Here is a 24,102-nt window from a genome sequence, read left to right as displayed (position 1 = left end):
TAGAGGAAAAATACAAAATCAATGCGAATAATGATAAAACGCAAATAAAACGAAGACTAACAAAAATGAAAACTTCGACAAAGGACTAAAGGAAACATAAAAAATAAACCCAATCACAATAAATTCAATAACAAAATATAACACCTCACCAACTTGCAGTATTACAGAGCGGGTACGAAGCCGTGACTAAGGACTAACTTGCCATGAAAATAATGAGGGTGGTACAACACACATACAAGGCTCAACACATTGTGGCATCATCCATACATAGAAAGCGACCTGTTTAATGATGAGAGAGGATTTGTGAAAGTGTGACGGAGAGAGAGAGAGAGAGAGAGAGAGAGAGAGAGAGAGAGAGAGACCCAATAAGTTCAACTCGACCTCCCAGGGAAATAAAAAATAAATAAATTAAATATACAAATAAAACAATAAAAACCAACTTAAAAAAAGTTAATTAAATAAATCTTCAATATTTCCCCGCTACAAATTTCACAGGAAAAGAAAAACAGTATCGGACCTTAAGGAAATTTCCGGATGAAAAATTGGCCCCACTCTACGAGGCCCAACCCAAATCCGGGTAATTTATGGCGGGTGATTAAGGCAATATTGTTCAAGACAGATTTTTGAAGTGTGTGTGTGTGTGTGTGTGTGTGTCTTACCCCCCACACAGACAAACGGCTTTTAACCACATCAATAAAGTACAACCACAACACAGACAAGAAACCAACCAGACAAACTACCAAGCAATAACCCAGTAACCACAGATCCGTCACCCAACCAACCACGGCAATAACAATCAACCCCCACCACAACCACTATTAACCCAAACCCCCATAAACAACAACAGAGAAGGCGTAACAACAACGACAATAACGATACCAACAACCACGACACCCAACTACGATACCGGAGGAGGGAGGGAGGGGGGGATGTATCGTGAGCCTCCCACCGCCAAGCTGAGAAGAGACGGGCCGAACCCATTAGGGAAGCGAGTCGCGTCCTGGCGCAGTTCCTCCCTCGTATTACCACTAATTCTCCCTCGCGACACTCTCTCTCTCTCTCTCTCTCTCTCTCTCTCTCTCTCTCTCCAGCACCACACACACACACACACACACACACACACACACCTACAACCCCTCTACACACTGGTATGAGTAAGGCGAGAGTGTGAGTCAAGTGAGTGAACTGAGTGTGAGGTGAGTGAGGAGAGGGTGTGAGTGAGTGAGGAGAGGGTGTGAGTGAGGAGAGGGTGTGAGTAAGGAGAGGGTGTGAGTGAGTAAGGAGTGGGTGTGAGTGCGGTGTGTGTGAGTGAGTGAGGTGAAAGGAGGAGGAGGAAGTAGAAGAATGAAGGAGGTGGAGATGTAAAAAGTCAGACAGAGAGAAAGTGGGAGGAAATGAAAGGAAACTTGAGACAAAAAGCCAGATGGGGTAAAGAAGATAATTTAAAGAGTACAAGAAGATGATGATGATGATGATGATGATGATGAATGCCAAGACGAAGTAGACAGACAAGAAGCTGGTGAGTATGGTAATGATCTCTACAAAACTGATTATGATGACTACAATTATGACTATGACGACCACAGCAATGATGATGACCAATGGTAATGAAGACGATGATGACTAATGATGATGGTCATTAGGAAGACAACTTAAAGATGCTGCTGACGGCAGTGGTGAAGCTGCAGTAACCTCAACACACACCATCAGCAGTTCCTGACAGCTAAAGCTCCACTACCCCGCCCTTGCAGCAGCAGCCGCCGCAGCTCCGTCTTGGCACACCCACCAACTTCAATTACCGCTACACAACAGCATAGCCGCCATGTTGTCGGCGGCCGAGCTGGGTGCAAATCAGCGGCGGGTCGGGCGGAAGTCGGTCGGAGGTCGGCTCTAGTAACCAAATTACTCCACAGCGCCTGCCACGGGAGATATCACACCATAATGCCGAAACGACAAACAAGAAAATATGTAGAACCTTTTAAAACTTATCAGAATGAAAACAGAAAACAAATAACAATTAAAATCGTGACAAACTGAAAAACACTGAATTTCACGTAACAAAAACAAAAATTCTCAGCGTGTCAAGAAACAATAACGACAGACCCCACAAAAAGAATAACAAATTTAAATCCCGACGAAACTTTTAAAACCGGAAAGGTCCCAAAATAATTAGCCGAGAACGATGACAATGGCGGAGGCATGAATGCATTCCCCAACTAACAGGTTCTTTCCTGGGCGGCGGAGAGAACGTCGTTGTGTTGTTCCCCCTCCTCCTCCCGTTCTCGTCTTCCTTTTCACTCTCAAGATGGTCGAGAGATACGTACAAGTAGTTCCTCCACCCTCTATAAATGGTACAAGAGAACCCGTCTAGTTATGGCAGACTCTAAAGGCAATTCAGAGTTATTTTTAGCAACCACCTTTGTGTCGCAGCTTAAGGCGGTCGGTTATATGTCCTCTTCTATCTCCAGTTGGGGAGAAAATTTAACGTACGAAGCTTTGAGAACCCACCCGGGCCCTCAGCAGCAGCGGTGAAGTGACTGACTCGCTCTACAAGGGTCCTGGCAGCTCTCAGGCGCCAGAGAAACACTCCTCCACCTTTTAAATACCCGACACAATGGGTGAGAGACAGCGAGAGAGACAGAGGGAGAGAAGGAGAAAAGGCCAAAGTGGTGCTGGTGGTGTTGGAGGGGGGAAGGGAGGGGAAGGAGGGAAGGGGAGGGGGGAGGAAGGGAGGAACTGTGTCGTGTTTGCTTTCATCGTCCACCTTTCTCTTGTGCTGGACTTTCTCCCCACTACCACCACCATTAAAGACTGTCATCAGCTGCTCCTGGGAGATCCATCACCACGTATACAGTACACAAAATACCCGAGTCATTAACGACAACAATAATTTGGGCTACCCCCCCATCCATCCAAACCTCAAAACGCCGAGTTCATTAACGACATTATTACTTTGTAGTTATTTTCCCTCCCCAAAGACGTCTCCTACATTGTGTTCCGCCCACACACACACGCACACGTCAAAATGCCAATTTCATTATCAATAACAATGCTCCCTACCTGGTACAGTGCCTTCCCAAGAACCGCCTACATAAAGAACATGCTTTATGATCGATCCTCAACCAACTAGAATACAATACCAGCCCCCCACACAACTCTTCACCCATTAGCCAAATTATGTTATAATAAACTCTTAAGAAATAAGGATGAACACTTAAACTTGATAAATTTTCATATTAAAGGGAATAAGTGAAGTAGACATAATGGTTCAAGTTAAATAAAGAGAAGCAAAGAGTACGGTAAGTGTCGGTGTTCGGGAGAATGAAGGGTAATATACTAGTGGACGGCCCACCAGGGTGCCCTCCAGGCTTTAGGATGGCGTGTTAGGAAAGTGAGGGCGTGGAAGGGCGTGGCAAATATACATACGTGTAGCTAATGCGACCACGCCTACTATATACCTGTCCCCCCCCCCTCCCTCCCTTCCTTCCTTCCTAACACACACACACACACACACACAGGCCTAGCAATTTCCTGAAACACCATTACACGTGTCCAGGTTCACCAAAATACCAATGGTCATGAGGCCCTTTCCTGTAAGTTACCTGGAAGTGTCTTATGGGGTGAGGGGCTCTACCTCCCACGTCATCATACACTTAATAGACAAAACAGGAACACACACACACGATGTAGTCTGTTAAAGTGATAAATCACCAACACGTCTATACTTTTCTCAGCAGAACAAGATAAGGACCGGTGTTCATAACGACCCTATCACTCCGGTACACGCATCTCACCTCCCCAGGGAACCAGTACCAGAATGAGGTCTTGGCTGACTCAGGGAAGGTGGTGGGATGGCGTCGTCTAGCGCAATGTGGGACGCTGGGTCAAGGTCAAAGTCAGGGAAGGTGGTGGGGAAGGGGTTAGAAATGGGGTCAGGGAGGAAGAAACTGAGGAAGAAGAGAGGGTGTTATAGGGGAGGGATGACTATGGTATAAACATAGGTTATACTTATCCCCTTAGCAGCACTTGTGTACGGTCATTCTCACAAATATATACCACGCCACACACCCGTCACATGACTATCACAACACACATTATTCACACCAGACAGTATTACGCCATGTACTGTATATCACTTCACACAACCGTTGCCCTAAACTATCACGACACAGACTTGTTAGGGTAAACGGAGGATGACCAAGCTGTCACATCTGACCACTGTCTTGTCATATGCCCAATCCCGCAGCAACGGAGTGAGTTAGGTGTCACTTGTGTAATAATAGTTGTGTTGTTTGTGGCCGAGAGGAGAGAAGCTTGTTCAACTATGGCAGGAGAGAAGCTTGTTCAACTATGGCACATCCCCAACACAACTTGCACTAACACAAACATCCACCATAACATGGCAACAACTCTAACACAACCCACACAAACGCCACAATTTACATCTCCAACATCACAAACACAATCACCAACACAGCCCCTTCAGCAAGCAGTAGAACCGGAGACAGTGCGAGCAGACTAACAATAACAGTAAAGGCTATACAAGGTTATGTACCAGTGGTGGTGTCGCCAGATACCTCCACCACCGCCACACAACCTCGCCCACATTACCCTCCTCTTTCTCCCCAATAACCTGGCATTCGTATCAAAGTAATGTTCAAGCCAGGTAATTGTTTTCGGTCACTGAATCCAGAAAATCACTGTGTATGACCCCAAAACATAAAACTACAAAGAAAAAAAAACTACGCGCCAGCAAACTTTAAAAAAAAAATTCTTCAGCGAACTTAATACACCTGATAGTACAGCGACTCCTGACACGAGTGGCCCAAAACATACTTCCAGCGCCATGGTCAATAACGTGTACAAACATGTTGCAAAAAGTGTAAACAATGGCACAAGACAGGATGACTGACGACCCCTGATGCTGCCTGTACCCCTTCCCTTTCCTTCTCTTACCGCCACTAACCTGCTGCTGCTGTTGATGGCCAGACCAGACCAGACTAAAATGCCTCCATTCACCTCCAGAGCCAATAACATGTATGAACGTGTTGTAAAGAGTATAAACAACAACACATGGCAAGAGTCCAGGTGCTCCCCACTCACTACCACCGCTGCTGCTCCTGCTGGTGGCCAGGCAACACCAAAATCAATAGCCAGGGTAAAGAGAGCAGGAGGGGCGTGGGCTGCCTGCTGGTTACGCTAATGCCCACACCCACTCACTCAACACCATCTACCCCCCCCACTCAACACCACTACACCACCACCTACATCCACTCACTCGACACCACTACATTAAACCACACCTAACATAACAACACTACTCCACAACACCCAGACCACCCACCCCCTCACATCCAAACCAACAACACTGCCCCGACATCATCATCAACACCCACCACTCCTCGTCCTCACGCCCTCAAGTGTCGTAATGTGCAAAGGAACCTAACTTCAAGAACCCCCCCCCCACACCCTCCCACGTCCCTTATCACCCAAGCTCTTGTGTCCCCATCACTGAGTCAAGAGGCCATTCCACTTTACTATTACAGACAATGACAAGTGATAATACCAAAGTAAATAAACAGCAACTCACACTTGTACGGTAGTCACACGTTCCCCTGCCAAGAGGAAACAAACACACACAAACACACACACACAGGCAAGTTTTACCTGACACAACCTTGGCTACTTTCATATGAAACCTTGGGTGGGTGATTAAGACATAGTGCAGTTTTAATCGAGGAATACGACTATTTTTCACTTATTTGTACCCAATCACACGGTGTTAGTTACATCCATGCAAAAATACGACTCGCTTGTTGTTGTCTAGGACCATGGTAATAAATCTCTCTCTTATATGCTCGTGTTATGGTATTGTTAGGCGTTGTATGGCTTAGATACAGAAGGTGAGGACGCCGAGATACCATAGTGTCTGGCTGGCTGGTGACGGTGGTGGCGAGGGGCGGCTGGAACGGTGTAGTAGTAGCAGCAGGGTGTGGGGACTGGGCCTGAGGAGCGGGACGACTAGGAGGAGTGGTAGAGTGGCGCCGGGTGGTAGTGGTAGTCAGACCCACTGTCCCAACTGATGACTCACCAGACCCCCCCCCCCTTCCCTGGACTTAGCCCACAACTCACCCCCTCCCCCCCCCTTCCTCCACCCACCCACACCCGCACACAAACACTCGGCTCATCATCCAACTGTCACCCAATAACACACACACACACACTTTAAATCTCTTCGCCCTAGCTCTCCCTCTCACCTACATACAGCAAACAACATGAATCAGGAAGAACACAAAACTACCACACAAATCAACACACGAGAGAGAGAGAGAGAGAGAGAGAGAGAGAGAGAGAGAGAGAGAGAGAAACTTTGGGAAGATAAACGGTGGATCACAGGAACAAACTAAGGTAACAAAAGACAGGAAGGGAGAACACATAAAAATGAAGGGAATGGATGAGAGGAAACAAGAGGGGGTGATGAAAGAGAGAGAGAGAGAGGAACACACACACACACAATACGCGATAACGTTCGAATAAGAGAGGAAATTGAATAAAGGGGGGAAAACGAGGAGTGTATGTGAAAAAGAAACGGGGAGAATCAAACTGAATACGAAATGAAGGAAAAGGAGATAAAGAGGACATAGGTGAGGAATCGAAAACACAAGTGGTGGATAAAAATGGAGTGAGGGTGAAAGTACTCCATTGTCTGTCCGTCTGTGTGTGTGTGTGTGTGTGTGTGTATAAGGTGTACGATGTGTCAGCTCACCTACACACACAAGTAGGTCAACACATACATTACTCATAAATTTCACAGGTGCGTCAGGAACCTACAGGTGTACTTTAAATTACACCCAGATGGCTGGCTGGCTGACTGACACACACAGAGAGAGGAACACCGACACAACAACTATCACCACACAAGGCTAGAAAAAAAAATCCCTCACACATGATACGCAACACAGTAATAACACGTTACGTCAGACACCATATGCAGACCTATAGCCCCACCCACACACGTACGTCATCGAGGATAAGCAATAGAGGTTTCTTAGTAAAAACATTCAGGTTATAAACACGCTTGAAAATTATTACCCCAGGCGATACTTCTCACTCCCGAGCTTGCGTGTATTTCTCAGCGATAACAAATTTGCATGCGTCTATTTCCCCGATAATTTATTTCTAAGTGTCACATTTTTACTTTTTGGAGATTTTTAACTCACTCTCGAATTAAATTTCTCCTAAGCGATTATATCTTACGACCAGTCTATTTCTCAGTGATTATTGTTCTCTCATCGATTAAACCTCCCTTAACTACCAAACCAATCTATTTCTTAAGAGATTATTTCTAAATACACTCCATTATTATTTTTTTTAATTTCCCAGCAATTTTTTCCCCAGCTGGTTCTCACATTCACCGGGAAATAACGTTACATAATCTCTATTTTTTCCGCGTCGCTCCACATTTTTTTCACGGCAATTTATTTCCTCCCTCAGCTTCAATCTCACTTTTCCGGGTCATGATTTCTCGATCCCCCCCCCCCCCCCATGGCGATTATTTCCCATTTTCCCAGCCAACATCCCTCCCTCACTCACCTTCTGTCACAATGGATGTCCCTTGGCGATGATTATTTCCAAATCTCCCAAACGATCCTGACTTTCTCCAGCGTTATTTCCCAACGATCATGAACTAAGCTTTTTTAGTGTAACAAATTTATTGACAAAGCTTGGAGTACAGTTTGCCTATTCTGAGTAATTCAGTCAGGTCTTGACACTGAGGGTGTTATCACTTCTCACTGCCACGCAGGACAGAGGTTCATACGTGTGTGTGTGTGTGTGTGTTATCCTGAGCGATTATTTCCATCTCTCCGAGAGAGAGAGAGAGAGAGAGAGAGAGATTAACTCTCCCTCACTCTGCCTAACCACCAAACCTTGCCTAATAGTTCATACTTTTCATCCCACCCTCCCCCTCCCCTCACCTTTAAAGACCTTGGCCCACCTCTCTCTCTCTCTCTCTCTCTCTCTCGGCAAAACGAGGAGGAAAATGATGAGGGAGGGTGGGAAAAAGAGGATGAGGAGAAAGATGAAAAGAATGAGAAGGAAGAAGAGAGGAAAAGAATGAGAAGGAAGAAGAGAGGAAAAGGAGTGGGAAGAAGGAAGAGATAGAGGATGACGAGGAAGAGGAGGATGGAGAAGAAAAAAAGAGGAGGAAGAGGAGGAAGAAATTCGAGCTAGGTGGAGGCGACACACGGGGATTACAACTTTCAGTCTCCAGCCAAACCACGACTTGGGCTCCAGTGTTGGATTTTGTGGTTTAAAAGAGACTCACCGAAGCAACTGGTATGTCTACATTAAAGCATCTCGTATTAACAACAATTATATATATCTACTGTACGTATTAACAATTACCTACGTATTTTATTCGTATTAACAATTATGTAAGTATTTTATCCCGTATTAACAATTATCTAAGTATTTTATCCCGTATTTGCAATTATCTACGTACTTCATAACGTATTAACAGCAGTCATCTACTTATTTTATCCCGTATTAACAATCATCTACGCAACTTCCCACGTTTAACAACAATCTAAGTATTTTTCTCATATTAACAACAATCACCCACGTATTTTGTTACATATTACCTACTTATTTTTGTCCTGAAAGTAAACTGTATACATATTAACAACATTTCATTATACTGACAGAAGAATAAAGTCGGAATACGAAACTAAATACGAATAAAAAAAATGCATTTAGATTACGACAACTGGAGGTAATTTACAATGACAACAGTATACAAACAGACAGATAAGGACATACACAGGCTCACACAGACATACACTCACATACACACAGAGACAGACACAGACACACACACACAGGCAGTATTAACCCTCATCTTTAAGGCAACAAAACCTTCCTGGCCCACTCCGGTAGCGTTGTCATGACCCCCTTTGGCCTCCACCTTTGTCACCCTTCACGAATAATGTTCCCTCTCACACATGCTCTCCCTCTCGTATATTTCCACCCACCCCTCTCACTCTCTCTCTCTATATATATTTCCTCTCTATCTATCGATCTTACTTCCCCCTTTATCTATCTATCTATCTATCTCCACTCCCCATCATCTATCAGCAAAAACTACTATCTATCCATTCATTTACTGTCCCTCATCTATCAGTCAAAACTACTCTATCTATCTATTTACTCAACTATCTATCAGCCAACAATACTAGACAAGCCTCAAGCTACAGCAATTCAGTTAATATTGAGGAACAAGGAAAAAAATGCATATCCATTAACAAATTTTCGATTAATCTCCATTTTATCCCCCCACACACATTTTTTTTCAATCTACATTAGTGTAATCCTTTTGCTTTTTGCTTTTTTTTAATTTCCACGGATTAAATCTCAATTATTCTTTTTAATTTACATAAAGTTCCCATTGCTTTTAATTTCCACACATGAATTCTCAATTTTTCCTCCCAACAACAATTTAGAATTATTTTTTATTTTCAATTCAAACGCACCAACAGTGATTTAAATCTATATTATACAACTTACATACGGTAATATTTTATCATATGCTTTTAATTTCCCATCAATTCTCTACTTTTATCTTTCAATCTTTATATAAAATTCTTAATTCATTTTCCAATTTCATACAAGTCTAAATTTATTTTTCATTTCCAATCATTCATTTAACGTTATTTCACTCTACACCAAACCCAAAATTCCTTCTCAATTAAATCGAATATTTGTCTAGGTCACAAACACACACACACACAGTAAAACTCCGCCCAAAACCCTTTAAAACTCCACCAATGACACCATTTCCTACTTGAGGTTGGTGTGCCGCCAGAGTTACTAGCTCCTCACCTTTAGGCCAGCATAACCGCTTCTCTCACACACACACACACACACACACACACACACACACAGACCCTGAGAAGAGAGAAAAACACACAAGAAACTCACGAGAACAAATTGACTCGGAGAGACACAAGAGAGGATTCTGGCAGGTTGTGGTGAAACTTATATTAAGGTTGATGAGGAGGAAGAGGGAGGAGGTCGAGGAGGAGGGGTAGAGGAAGAGGAAGAGGAAGAGGAGTGTCGAGGTTTGGGAGGGGATCAGAGGAAGAGGAGGAGGTCGAGGGGAGGAGGAGGAGGAGGAGAGAGGAGAGGAGGTCGAGGAAGAGGAGGGGTAGGAGGTCGAGGAGGAGGTCGAGGAAGAGGAGGGGAGGAGGAAGGGGTAGAGTAGGGGTGAGGAAGAGGAGGGGTCAGAGGAAGGTGAGGGGTAGAGAAGAGGAGGAAATGACACACACACACACACACCCCTATACGTCACATCCTACATCACCATCCCGTATTTTTGCCACACGTTCAGCCCACTGCCCCCCCCCTGCCGACTGTCAGAGCTCTCGTTCAGGTACTCTGTGAGCTACCTGGAGGAGGAGGGGGCACCCACATATCCCTCCTTCTACCTGTTGCTAATTAACCCCACCCCCACCCAGCTCTTAATCCTCTGTAATCTGGTGCTCAGCTGTTATGGATCTTATTAACTATGGTAGAAAATCTCTCTATCTTCCTAGGTCTATCTAACCTTTTTTTTACTGAATTACTTATCTCTTCCAGCTCAATTAACTCTCCTCCCCGACCCTCCCATGAACTCTCAACAGTCTCTCGTTTTACCTCAGCTAAACCCACCTCCCTCCACCTCACCTAACCCTCCTTTATTTACTCCGCCTCCCAACTGCCCACCTCACCCACCTCTTCCCCCACCCACCCAACTCTCGACCACATTCCTCTTCATAATCATTCATCACACCTCTCCTTCCTTTCTCTCCACCTTCCCCTAACTTAATCCCCTCCTCTACCCCCACCCCCCACCCTTTAGAGGCTACACAGATAGGCAAGCAGGCATCGATAAGGACAATATATCATTATTGTCTTGGGATGGGGACTACCATGACGAACCACAAAAGGGTGGGGACGTCACCAACTTATGTCAGCCAGAGATGCGCCACGTGCAGCTCGCGTTATAATTGTCTCGTGTCGTCGATGATGAACGATTTCGCGGGTTGAGGAGAGGGGGAGATACGTCGGGGGGAGGAGAATGAAAAATAGGGAGGAAGAGGGAAAATGAAAAATAGGGAGGAAGAGGGAAAATGAACAATATGGAGGAAGAGGAGGATGATAAATAAGGAGGTGGGGGGGAAAGAGAGGAGGAGCTCGAGGAGACATAAGGAAGAGAAGGGAAAATAAGGAAGAGGATCACACCAATCAAAGCAACAACAGAGAACTCGAAACCTTTTCATGTAACACCTGTGAATATCAACCACACTATCATGATACTAAACCTACCGTAGCTACAACGAGTCTCTCCACCAAGCCACATTAAAAAATATATCAAAACTTCACACGAGGATAAAACTTTTAAAGTCAGATCAGGAAAGTCAGAGACAGACAGACAGACAGACAGACAGACAGGCACAGACAGACAGACATATAGACGCAATCTAAATGTAATTGAACGTATCTCATGGCTAAACCGATCACCACTGTCTCGATTTCAGTGTATAGTGTAGTGTCCGCTCCTCCAATACGGTATAGTGCAATGTATTCACCTGGACTCTGCCTGGATTCACGAGAGATAGGTGTGTGTGTGTGTGTGTGTGTGCGCGCGCGCGCTTGCTATTGCTACATGAATGTTGATGAGGCTGTAGATATAGTGAATAGCCTGACAGGGTAGTGAACGGCCAAGAGAGAGGGCTGAGGGCTGGTAGGAGGAAGAATAAGAGGGCTGGAGAATAGGTAGGAGGGAAGGAGAAGATAGGACTGAGGACTTGTGAATAGGAGAAGGAGAAGGGGCCGAGAGGGCTGGTGAATGGGAGGGAGGAAACGAAGGAAGGATGAGAGGGCTGAGGGCGGGCTGGGGGAAGGGATCTCCCGGGTGGGTGTAACGGGGTGTAAAATTGGGTGTATTGAGCGGGGTGGAGGAGGAGGATGAGGGGCGGTGACCCGGCCTTGGTCCTCAAGGGTTTATACATTAAGTTTCCCCTCCAATGAAGAAGTAGCAACGTCTTTAATTCACTCACTTCAGCTATAGCGCGCGCGCACACACACACACACACACACATCTCTGATTAAAAAATATCAAAATGGCGACAAACTTGTCCCAAGACTCTTACCGGGACTACAAGTGCTCTCTACGGTACAAATATAAATCCCAAAATAGTGTAGTAAATACACCGAGACTCAACGATACCCTTAAATGTTTTCATGAACTCATCCGTTAACTAAATATGGAGGAAACAAAACTGATCGATTCACTTCCTGATCTATGACACAAACTCAACGCTCAAAATGGCGTCCAAACTGCGCCGAGACTTTGACCGTGAATGGATGCCTTCCCTGCAACACCTTGTCATACACCTCACCTTACAGCCCCCCCCCCCACAAGCCCTGTTATATAATGTATACTTTCCGAGACACGCCAGCAGCCGGCCGGACCTGAAGAAAAAATCCTACTCAGGGGAAAAAATGACCTGCCGTCCGGGGCCCCCAAAAAGGTCACCGACAGAGGGGGAGAAAAAATAAAGAAGCCAGGGAAAGAAGGTCAGTCAGTCTGTTGGAAAAATATCAAGTCAACCGAGGGGAAAATCCTTAAAGCCGGGGGGAGGGGGATGTAAAAAGGGGGGAGGAGGAGGAGGGGGTGTTAAAAGGAGAAGGAAACAACCAACAATAACAAACAAAAACAGTGGGTGCAGGAAATAATGCAAAGTGCTGGATATAGAAACAAAAAAATGCCTTATTACTCTTGACACCAGACAAAGCGAGCTGGGACATGAGCAGCCGTCTGGGGGGAAAACTATCGCTGCCTGGGGGAGAAAAAATAACCCCCCACTTGGCGAAAAAAAAAATATATATATATATATATATACCGTTCACCTAGGCAGAGCGTCGAGGTGGTGGTGATTGTAGTTCTGGCTGCCTGGTCTAAGTTTATCAAATTAAAGACAGAGAAATACATATAAATCCCCTCCCCCCCCAAAAAAAAACACGAATTACAGGCAAAACCGTATCATTGCAACTTATCGATGGAGGTGGAGGAGGAGGAGGAGGAGGGGGGGGGCACTAATCACGAGTCAATATCCCTCGGAACCTTTTCAAGAGATAAATGACAACTAATCTGGCTAGTGGAGGTGGGTGGTGGTGGACGGGGTAGTGGAGGGGCAATGGGTAGAGGAGGGGGTGAGGGGTGGTAAAATCATTGTTTCAGTCATTAAAACAATTATATGAAATGTACGACACTGTATTACCGACTATTAGGGGTTAACACACGACCTACACCACGCCATCTCAGACTGAATCCATTGACCGATTAATATGCTGAGGTCCACGCATATGCAGTTACACACACGCACGCACACACACACAAGATTTCCAAACACAAAAATATATACTGTACACACACACACACAGGATACCAAATAATGATCTGAGGAACGCCCATTGCAGTATCACGGCCACTGGTGAGGAACCTTGACCACAGGCAGCAGGTCACGCTACACACTGCGGTAGTGGGAGGGGAGAGGGGGGGGCAGGAGGAGATATTGGTCAAAAGCGGAGGAAGATGATGGGGAAAGGTGGGACAATGGGAAAAGAAGAATCATACGACGAGGAAGTAAAAGATGACGACGATGAAGAAAATGATGATGTAGAAAATCAACGATAAGAGCCCGTAAAATAAAGAAGAAAACTGACAGCAACAAGGAGAGAGATAAGTAAAACATTAACAAAGGGTAGGATAATAAAGACGAAAATAGCAGAAAGAATCCTGATAAAGGGGAAGAAATACAAGGATAAACAACTAGAGACACGGTGGGGGGCAGGATGACTAGAGGAACAAGAGGAAAATGATAAAAAATGCAAAATTACAAGAAAAAGGTTAGCATGATGGTCTAGGCTGGGAGGGGAGGGAGAGTGACCCCTGACCTCTGGGAGCCGCGGGAGAGTATCGATCCTCCACCGGTGTTGATGTTGTGATTCCGGTGGCCGCGTGTCACCCACGCCCAGCCCACGCCTGCCTATGCCAACCCATGTCTCCCCATGCCAACCCATGCCCCTTCAGCCATCCCACACCAATACCTGCTTACCCGTACCTTATCCACAAAAGCCTTCCAAACATTAAATATACAACAGTCTCCGCTCCACCCCCCACACAGTATCTATCTATAACAATTATATAAGCTATTTTCCCTTCATATCAACATCTCACAAAACCCCTCAAATACTACCCAATAATTTACTCGCCAGAATAAAACTACAGCTTTTACAACCCAGCCCACGCCACGCTCTCCCTGGGTATTGTGTCCCGTTGCCCAGGCGAGGGAAGAGATCAGCGGAGCCGGGTCGTCAACACAGCTGACGAGGCCCCTAGCAAGCCAGGCGTACCGAGTGTCATGCCGTACCCCGCGTCCCGGATAATGTCTGCTCCTCACTGCTGGTCGTTTGCTGGCTGCCGGAGTGAGGATACGGCGGTCATGGTTAGTGGGAGACAGAGGCTGGCGAGATGGTGGTCAGGGAATGGTTAGTGGAGGCGACTGAGTGGTGGCTTAAAGAGGGAATGAGGTGGAGTGGTGGTGCTGGGAAAGTGAGGACTAACGAGAAGGAATGGTGGTTACAGAGGAGAAAGAATAAGAGAAGAAAGGATGATAATCAGTAGCTAGAAGGACGGTCTGTGGGGAAGAAAAAGGGGAAGGGAGAAGAGGAAGAATAAGAAGTAGAGTTGTGTTTAGCTGGGGTTGGGGAGGGAGGACATGATGTTGATGGTAAAAGATGAGAGGGAAGATGGGGGTCACTTAGTGGTCTCCACAAGGACGCACAATGAGGCTTAATAGTATTCTGGATCAGCACGACTCTCTAATGTGCACGACCGTCATTCTCATGGTCATCATCTCGGGGACGTGGCGGCTCAAGGGCAGTCCAAGGGTTCACTCTATCTCATGTCGATATTCCTCTTTTTCATCCCCTGGTCACCCTCCCATACACAGGTTCTTGTGGAGGCTATAATGATGCGATTAAAGGTGGCTTTCAGGTCCCTCGTTATCCCTCTCGCCAGTCCCATACACCACCTCGTTCTCTAATGGTGGACCCAAGACCTTCGTGAGGGTTTTTGTAAGTTTAGGCTGTTGGCTGACCTCTCCTCTCTACCATAATTATTACGGTGTCTGCACAGGCTATCAACGCCCTTGATGGCCAAGACGTTTTTGCTCCAGATTTTTTTGAATATATTATATCCCCTTAAAGTCTTGGCTGCGTCGTACAGTTAAAATCAAGGTAAATTTAACTTGGCATCCAAACAATAATTAGTGGCGCCGTTTGGGCCTTCTACTGTGACCTTGTCTGATAAAATCATAACCCAATATTTAAACTCTGTGGCTCATGCTATTCAGAAAGTTACCTTATGAGTGTGCAAAGTTTCATACATAAATACAAACAAAAATCAACCTTATATATTTTCTATGGGTCCTAAGCCAAACACACAAACCAACCATCTTGCCTCACAGGTGACAACTTTATGAGCATACAAACCCTCCTCCAAATTGGGTCTCTCGGAAGTAATGTTGAAAAAGCAGACACCAGAGGCCGGCCACACCCACTCCCCGTATAGGCCTAGCAACTACTCATAAGACAAGGTGACCAATCACTTCATTTAATCAGTTACCGAGGTCGTGGCGTGAAACATTTAATATATTACAAACTAAGTGAATTACAGTATTTACCAAACAATATCTCTATGTTTGTAGCCCAGGTAACAATAGCACGTCAAGAAATAAATTAAACTCTTAAAAAAATTGAGAGGACAACCGTTGAGTATTATACACACATATGGCAATTAAAAGTCACCTTAGACGAGGTGGCAGAGTGTCACCAGATCACTTTCACTGCACCACGTTCATATTAACAGTGAAGCGAGGACAGAGCTCCTGGGCGCGAGCATCAGATGTTCCGCCCCAATAACCTGAGCCTCAGCTGGTGTACCATTGATGAACGTACCTATTGTACCACACATTGTTGAGTCCGGGTACTCTTCCTAGCCCCTGGATCTAAGTCACTTAAAACTGTACTTAACGCTTCAGACATGACCCTATGATGAACCATACCACACCTAGTGTCGTCGTCTACCCCAGCAGCTCGGCCAGACAAGCTGTACATCAGTCCTCAGTTCTGTCGGCAAAAGGCCAACGCCGGAGACCGCAGTCACACACCAACACCTTCCTACATTAACACCACACGTACATAAACGATGCAGCTGTTTGAGAGTATGGAGGGATACATCCATATGACTGACTCTCTCTCGCTGAGTTCTTGTTTGGATTAGCACCGAGTAGACAGACATACATATAAGTCATAAAAAAATGGCGAAACAAATTATTAAATCAAAGTTATTTCTCACCTTTATATAAACGTTATGTAGCAGCCAACACGAGACAGCGAGGAGAGTCAGTTTAACGGGGCGAGTCCATAATACAGCGAGTCATAAAGACCCCCCACACCTGTACCACTACCTGTACACCTGTCACTAAACCTACACCTTTCATCAGCCACACACCAACTACTACTGCTGCAACACACACCGCCCTGGCCTCGATACCTATTACATACAGATATTGTTCCCGATAACAAACTGGAGTGCAGTAAACGCTAAATACATGACGTGTAACTCCCTCTGAGAACTATAAACAGAGGGTGCAGTGGAGTGGCCTCAATTACGCCTGCATGATGCTACTCCAGATAACAAATTGGGCCACACTAACTGACAATAAACGATGCTGAGGTACAACTCCCTCGACGAACAGATATCGTGAGATCAATTAGCGAGGCGAGAAATAATTTGACCCAGTTCTCTATGTCTGAGTATTTAACATGAACCCCAAATTTGCTCATTAATCCAAAAACGCCTCTGCACTAAGACACACAGCCAATGTGATGCACACTGGGTTCTGAGCCATACGGAGCACAGTGGGTTGTCTAACATGCATGCAGCGTCACGATTATGTACACACTACCCTGGATACAGTAATCGTCTCACGCACTACTGTACACTACTGACTGCTCCACTCCACTATGTACAAGGTCACGGACTCGCATATCCACACAACACGCAATAACTGTGAGCACTGGCAACACCTTGAAACTTCACAAACTTTGCTAACTTTAATAAAAAAATAAATAAAATAAAAAATATATTCCTGGGGACTAACACGGTCTTGTACTGCAGGCTACCCACCAGGAAAAAAAACTACAAAGGTTAGCTACACATATTCCCACAAGTAAGGCGTCCACATACTAACCTCACCTCCCAACACAACAGCCCTGAGAATCCATATTAAGAGGCGCCCCTTCAGTCCTTAGTGGAGGTATATAATGACTAAAGAAGGAAGAACTTGAGCATGTTATACCCAAGTACTACCACAACTACCACTAACTTGCCCACACACACTCTTTAACTTAACTACTGGTCAAGGTGAAACACTATCATACTCCCATCGTTTACAGTACAGGTAAAGCATCTCGTCACCCTGCTCCAGTTTCACCCTTGGCCACGCAGACATCTCACACGCTCTCCCTCCTCTGTCACCCTGGCTTATTTTCCTCCTCCCATCCTTCATTCTAACTCGCTCCCTCCTCCCATTCTAATTCTCTCTCACCCCCTACCATCATTCTTATGCTTTCCCTCCCTCCCTCCCACCCATTTTTCATGCCAACTCCCTCCCTCCTTCCTTCTTATTCATTCCCTCCCTCCTTCACGAGATCATATATGACCTTATCCATACTCCCACACTTGACTGACCTTTTCACCCTCCACCCCTCCCTCATGAAATCATACACTATAAAGAACCATTTCCTCACTCCCTACCCTCCACCCACACCATACTGACCTTCCCTTCCCGCCCCTTCTCCCCTCATACTGTGTATAATAAAAGGACCCCCCCTCCTCACTCCCTGACCACCTCTCACAGGACCCACATCGAGCAGCTGGCCTTCCTTTTATCGGTCAACCTCGCCACTCCCTCCAACCTCACACACACACACGGTATAAGGGATCTTTACCTCACTCCCTAACCTCATCCCACATCGTGACTGATCAACTACTAGACCTCTCCCTCACCTTAAGATTAACCATCCTAACGCTAACCTAACTTAACCTCACCCCCCCCCTCTCAAATAAGCGATAGGGTGGTGGTTAATCTTTAGGTGAAATAAGCTGGGGTAGAGTCTTTAAGTGATCCCAATTCTTTCATTAACTACAACAGCCAGTAAAGGTTACCACCGATCTAATAATATAACACGGGGGTGAGGGGGGGGGGGCATTAGGTGTGCTCTCTGATATATTATGTAATTAACTTAGGATTAAAGGTATCTATCTATCAGAGCTCTGGTAATTAAACCCGATAATTATCATTCATCAGAGAGTAAAAGCTAATAAGTTATTTGTTTTAATCAAATAACCAAATAACTACTGAAATATTAATAGGTTAAAAGTTTGTTTGTTAATATGTTTATAAAACCTACAAGATGTGAATAATGCCAGTTACGGGATCATTATTTTCAAGCTGACGTAGTGTAATATTGATGTCTACTATCAAGCTGTTGAAGAGGACCCACACACCCCTCTTCCCTCCAGTTCTCCTTTCCAACCTTCAACACTACAACAATAAATAATAATAATAATAATAATAATAATAATAATAATAATAGTAAGTATTTATCCCAGAAATAGGTTATGCAGTATAGGCCAAGATTAGGCAGTAACAGCACAATATATAATTAATTCTACATCTCCCAAAAAAGCGTTTGAATACACACAGTAAGTGTAAATGGTTAACAAAATGCAATGTTTACAACTGTGGACCAACACGACACACCTGTAAAGCTCCCCCACCCTCAACACACTGGCTAAATATAAACACCGTAACCACAACAAACAAACAAGCAAACATCCACAATATAACAATAACTCTTCTCTGAATGTATACAGTACTTGTATACAAAAAACGTAAACAGTATATGGAAACAATGGCGTGTTTACATGGGAGGAACGACTGAACCAAACGTGCAATGACTTATGGTAACAGTAAACACACTTTTCGTACATACCGAAAATAAAAAAAAATCCTGAATAACATCAGATTTCACAATTACAGTAATTGTATAAAAAAACTAAGAATCATTGGAGTGATTACAAAAACGAGAAGTGTGAACCAAAATTAAATCATACAATTCGATATATTATTTTATTGTAAACATAGTTATATAAAATATCCAAAAAGTACTTAGAAATTCTTTTTGGAGGGAATACTTGTACAAAGCAAACAGAGGAAAACAAAAGCGATGTTTGTATAGTTGGAAGGGAGAGCCAAGCGTGTAAAGCCGTAACCCTCAACACGGGCTCATATCTGGGGCCAACAGACACACTCGTATTTGGAGAAGCTGAAGGTGAGAGCCTGACGGGGCCAGAATGTGACACCCACGATCCTGAGACTCGCTCTACTGTTCAACCAGGTACTTCTCTTCGCCTCTCACCCATAACCCCTCAACTCTAAAACCCGTCAAACTTCACCACCACAATCCTCTTATAACCAACGCCACCACAACAGTAACTAACACTTCATTCACCACCACCACTACTCCTATCACCATCACCGCCAATATTATCGACTATTACTCTTCCTACTACAACAACTCCTAACCCTGTACGGTACTCATGACTAGCCCGCCTCTTCTCACCACCACCAACATTCATTTTAATATCACCACCCACTACCATCAACGCCTCACACCCCAGACCATGCCCAACACCCAAGTCCACTGCCGCCTCTCACCTCAACAGTCCCCAAGTTGGTATTCATAGGCGAGTGAGACTAGAAATTACCCCTTTTTGCGTGGCCACACATCAATGCTGAAGAACACATCACATGAAAACTTTGTTTGTTTTACGCAGCATTGTTGTGTAGCCACGACCGAGTGACTAGGCCTGAGCTACGGGGAACTTGCACTTGTGAGACTTCACTTGGATTATGCGGTTCAGTGTTGGTCACTGTACTACAGAATGGATATCGCTGGGAAGCTCCAAATATAGGTTGGATGGATATATGAGCGATAGGGGTTGGGTGTAAACAGGGCCACCTAGTATGGGACAATAGACCCGCTACAGTTCCTCTATTCTTAGTTCTTGGTACACCTTTATGACCTCACACTCACCTCAACTCCTCGATCCTTGCCAACATCTCGGTAAATTTTCTGTAATCTATAATATAAATTAAACCTGTAGTAAGATGCTACAGGTGTGTGGTGGTGATGTGTGTTACAGGTGTGTAGTGGTGATGAGTGATACAGATGTGTGGTGGCGATGGGTGCTACAAGTGTGTGGTGGTAATGTGTTACAGGTGTGTAGTGGTGATGAGTGATACAGATGTGTGGTGGCGATGGGTGCTACAGGTGTGTGGTGGTAAGTGCTGTACATTCCGCCATGGTGGCAACATATTGTATATGGTTACCGTAGACCTGTATGGCTCACTCACCTCCTCAATCCCTCGATCCTTGCCAATTTCTCGGTCAGTTTTCTGCAATAAAAGAAATATATATATAAATTAAACGTCGCATTAAAGGGACATTAAAAACAAACATACATCTCAGTGATATATATATATATATATATATATATATATATATATATATATATATATATATATATATATATATATATATATATATATATATATATATATATATATATATATATATATATATATATATTGTACAGTCCCCTTCACTAGTGCGTTTACAGGTGGCCTTGGCTCAGGTCAGTGAGGTGATATATGGGAGGGTGGGTAGTATTGTGAGGTGTAGAATGATGGTGATGGTAATGTTAATGGGACAAAGGAGAAGCAGAACAAAGAAGAGAACAGGGGAGAAGAGAATTCGGACTAAGAAGAGGAAAAGGAGACAGTGAAGGGAGACGTGGAAAGATATTAGTAAAAATGTTAAAACAACATGAGAGGAGGAAAACGCATCGGACGTGGAAGAAGAGGAATGAGAGTAACAGGAAGAGACGGAGGAAGTGAAGCGGAGGAGTAGAAAGACGAAGAGGAAGAGCAGGGAGGAAAGCATTCATCAAGCGTCTCGACCCGAGCATGTACCAGTGAGCCGGGGAGCCATGTTAAGGATCCCAACGCACCACGAGAAGACCACACACACACACTGCCAGCACCACCTTCACCCCTACAATGATTCAACCTAATTTACTTGTTTATTGTTACCAGTCAGGTGTGTGATGGGGAGAGGGAGGGAGCACCTTCTGGAAAGAGATGCGAGGTGCAATCACTCATTAGTCACCTTCTTCTTGACGTCACTCCTGGTAGCCTAATGTAGCGTCTCTCTCATTCTAATGGCCAGCGTTTACTAACAAAACTAATTACAGAAGCCTAAGTAAAAAGTAATCAAATAAGCCAACACATTAAGTCTGGAGTATCAATATGTATCACACACACACACACACACAGTACATGTTTATCTCTGAATATCACGCACACGTCCACTGGGAGTGAATGTTATGATGCTAGTCTCACATCCTCTTGGATACCTCAGTCAACCTTGCTTTCCTGTACCCGTCAGCCTCCCTCACCACACCAGACACAACCACCACCGTGTATCCTCCAGCTATCATCTGTACACCTGACATCCACTACTCCAGTCCCTTTCCCCCTCTCCTTACGTTATGTCCTGCCTCTAATGTTTACGGTCTCCCCTGTCTGTTGTGTCTTCTTTCTCAGTTCGTCACCAATGTTTACGGTCCCTCCTGTCTGATGTGTCTACTCCAGCTTGGGCAATGGATTCATTTGGACATTTTAGCACCCCAGCTTATTTGACGTAATGATTAAACAACATCCTAAAGCCAACCTAACCTAACCCCCCTAAGATAGCGTTTTGGAGTTTTAATCATCAGCTGAAATAAGCCGGGGTGGTTAATCTTCATGTGATCCAAGCACTGCCCTTCTTGATAAAATTTAAAGCATTTGTAACATCAGTAATAAATTGGATAAACTTTCACCCTCCCTCACACACTGCCGATAAACCATTACTCAGAGCTAGGATTTAAAGCCCCGAATCATCCACAGCAATTACCACACACACAACTCGGGGCGTGGCTGTACATAATAGCTTGGGCGACACACTGTCTACACCACCGCCGCCTTCCAGATCCGCAGAGGAACCCGACACACACACACACACACACACACACACACACACACACACACACACACACACTAGCTTGAGCCTCAGACTCCGAGAACTATGGCTTAACCTTAACCCTTTGAGGACGATGGCTCAATCCTCTCAAGACGATGAGTTCACCCTTTGAGGACGATGGCTTAAGTCTCTCAGGACGATGGCTTAACCCTCTTGTCCCCCAAAGACTCCAACTCACTCCCAACGTAACTGGATATGAGAGAAAATGTCTACTTGTGGTCGTCTCAATGCAATGTCTCCGCCACTTTAAGCCGTACTGTAACCTTTGTGAACCAGTCAGATGCTCGCTAGCATGTTTTCACGGAGGGGAAAATATTATCGTGTAATTTATAAGAATCCTCCAGGTGGGCATGAAGGGGGGTGTTTACGACTGGCTAACACAACTTGTCTGCACCGCCGCACCAGCTGAAGTAATCAAGTCCTCCCCAGAGTATGAGTGAGTGGTGGCGCTGACTGGCCCTTCACAACCTCTCCCCACTAACAGGATCAAAGGTTCGGGTCAGGTTATGAAGACTACGCTTGGTGAGATAAACTAGGTTAGATTAGGTAAACAAGGTTCAGTTGGGTTCGGTTTGGCAATGCTAGGTTAGTTTATACACATTTACTACTTCTGACAAACGGCTCTAGGTACGGCTTCAAGAACTCCAAGTGTATTCCTTAAAACAAAGCAGACGAGAAACTAATGACAAAACTTACGGAAAACATGTCAGGTACTTCATATGATCACAACTGACATGAAAGACAGAAGAATGTGCAAGAATAAGACACCTTGAGGAGTAGAGGTGCCTGCTGGTGTAAAATCTGAGAACAGTGTGAGCATTTGAGAACCTCCACTTGTCAACTTGATAACCACCAACAAAGATAAGAAACGTGGCTGGGTCTTTATATAGGTTAGGTTGGTGCCTCAGTGGGTAGGAAGCAACAAGGAACACACTGGAGGACGCCACAGGAACAATAATAACCCTGGTTCACCTCCGCCCGTCTTACTTCACCAGGCTCTCCACTCACCCACCCCCTCCACCAAGGAATGTTTAATAGCACATCAGTGTCTGGGGTAATAGGCCATACACAAGAGAGACTCACATATTCCCGGATACAGTTCCCTTCCCTGTTCCCTCTCGGGTTCCTTCTCTTAATAAACGGTGGTCCGTACGGTGCGTGTTGCCTCGACACATGAGAGCTACTGTCTCTATAAACTGTATATAGTTATTCTGTAAATCACAATGACATCTTCACGCGGGATTTACACGAGTGGATTCATTATTAAAAACCAGCAGTCATAGTGTTTGATTTACCCATTTTAAGGTAGCAACTGGTACTACAGACTGAAGTAACATTTAGGTCTCGTCACCCCAGTACCTACAACAACCGTCCACTGATAATATTTTCTTACGCCTCATAAACAAAGACGTAGGAACAAAGAACAGCGCGGGGGAGGCACAGGTACAACAAAAACATGTGTCAACACCTGGACACACAAACGGGATTAACTTTATAAAAAAAAAGAACATCAAAGACAAGCCAATTGATAGACACTAAACGGGACTAAAGATTATCTCAGAACCGAATGCCAAGAGTCTGGCGTTACCACAAAAAAGGTGACCGGCCCGACCAAGCATTAAAAGAAAGATTATAAACAGTAAAACTCATCAGGCGCTTAACACACAATCTCTAACGAGCATTCCACACCATGAAACCAACTTGGGGCCCTGATAATGTCACACAACAATGACAGCCCAATTCCAGTATGTATAAATATATATATATATATATATATATATA

The 24,102-nt window shown here is 44.8% G+C and overlaps 1 protein-coding gene across 3 annotated transcripts in view; it reads right to left on the bottom strand.

Annotated features, from left to right (window-relative positions):
- The window catches only part of LOC121879559 (neuroglian-like), a 172,507-nt gene that overhangs the window by 120,214 nt on the left and 28,191 nt on the right, over positions 1-24,102 (bottom strand). For all 3 annotated transcript variants that reach the window (XM_042386208.1, XM_042386209.1, XM_042386207.1), the window contains exon 2: positions 20,592-20,633. The gene's annotated coding sequence lies outside the window, so the exon portion shown is untranslated. The remainder of the gene's footprint in view (positions 1-20,591; positions 20,634-24,102) is intronic.

Source organism: Homarus americanus, unplaced genomic scaffold (assembly GCF_018991925.1).
Source record: "Homarus americanus isolate GMGI-L3 unplaced genomic scaffold, GMGI_Hamer_2.0 scaffold9741, whole genome shotgun sequence".
NCBI lineage: Eukaryota > Metazoa > Arthropoda > Malacostraca > Decapoda > Nephropidae > Homarus > Homarus americanus.
The sequence above is the reverse complement of the archived record's forward strand: the minus strand, read 5'-3'. Positions and strand labels throughout refer to the sequence as shown.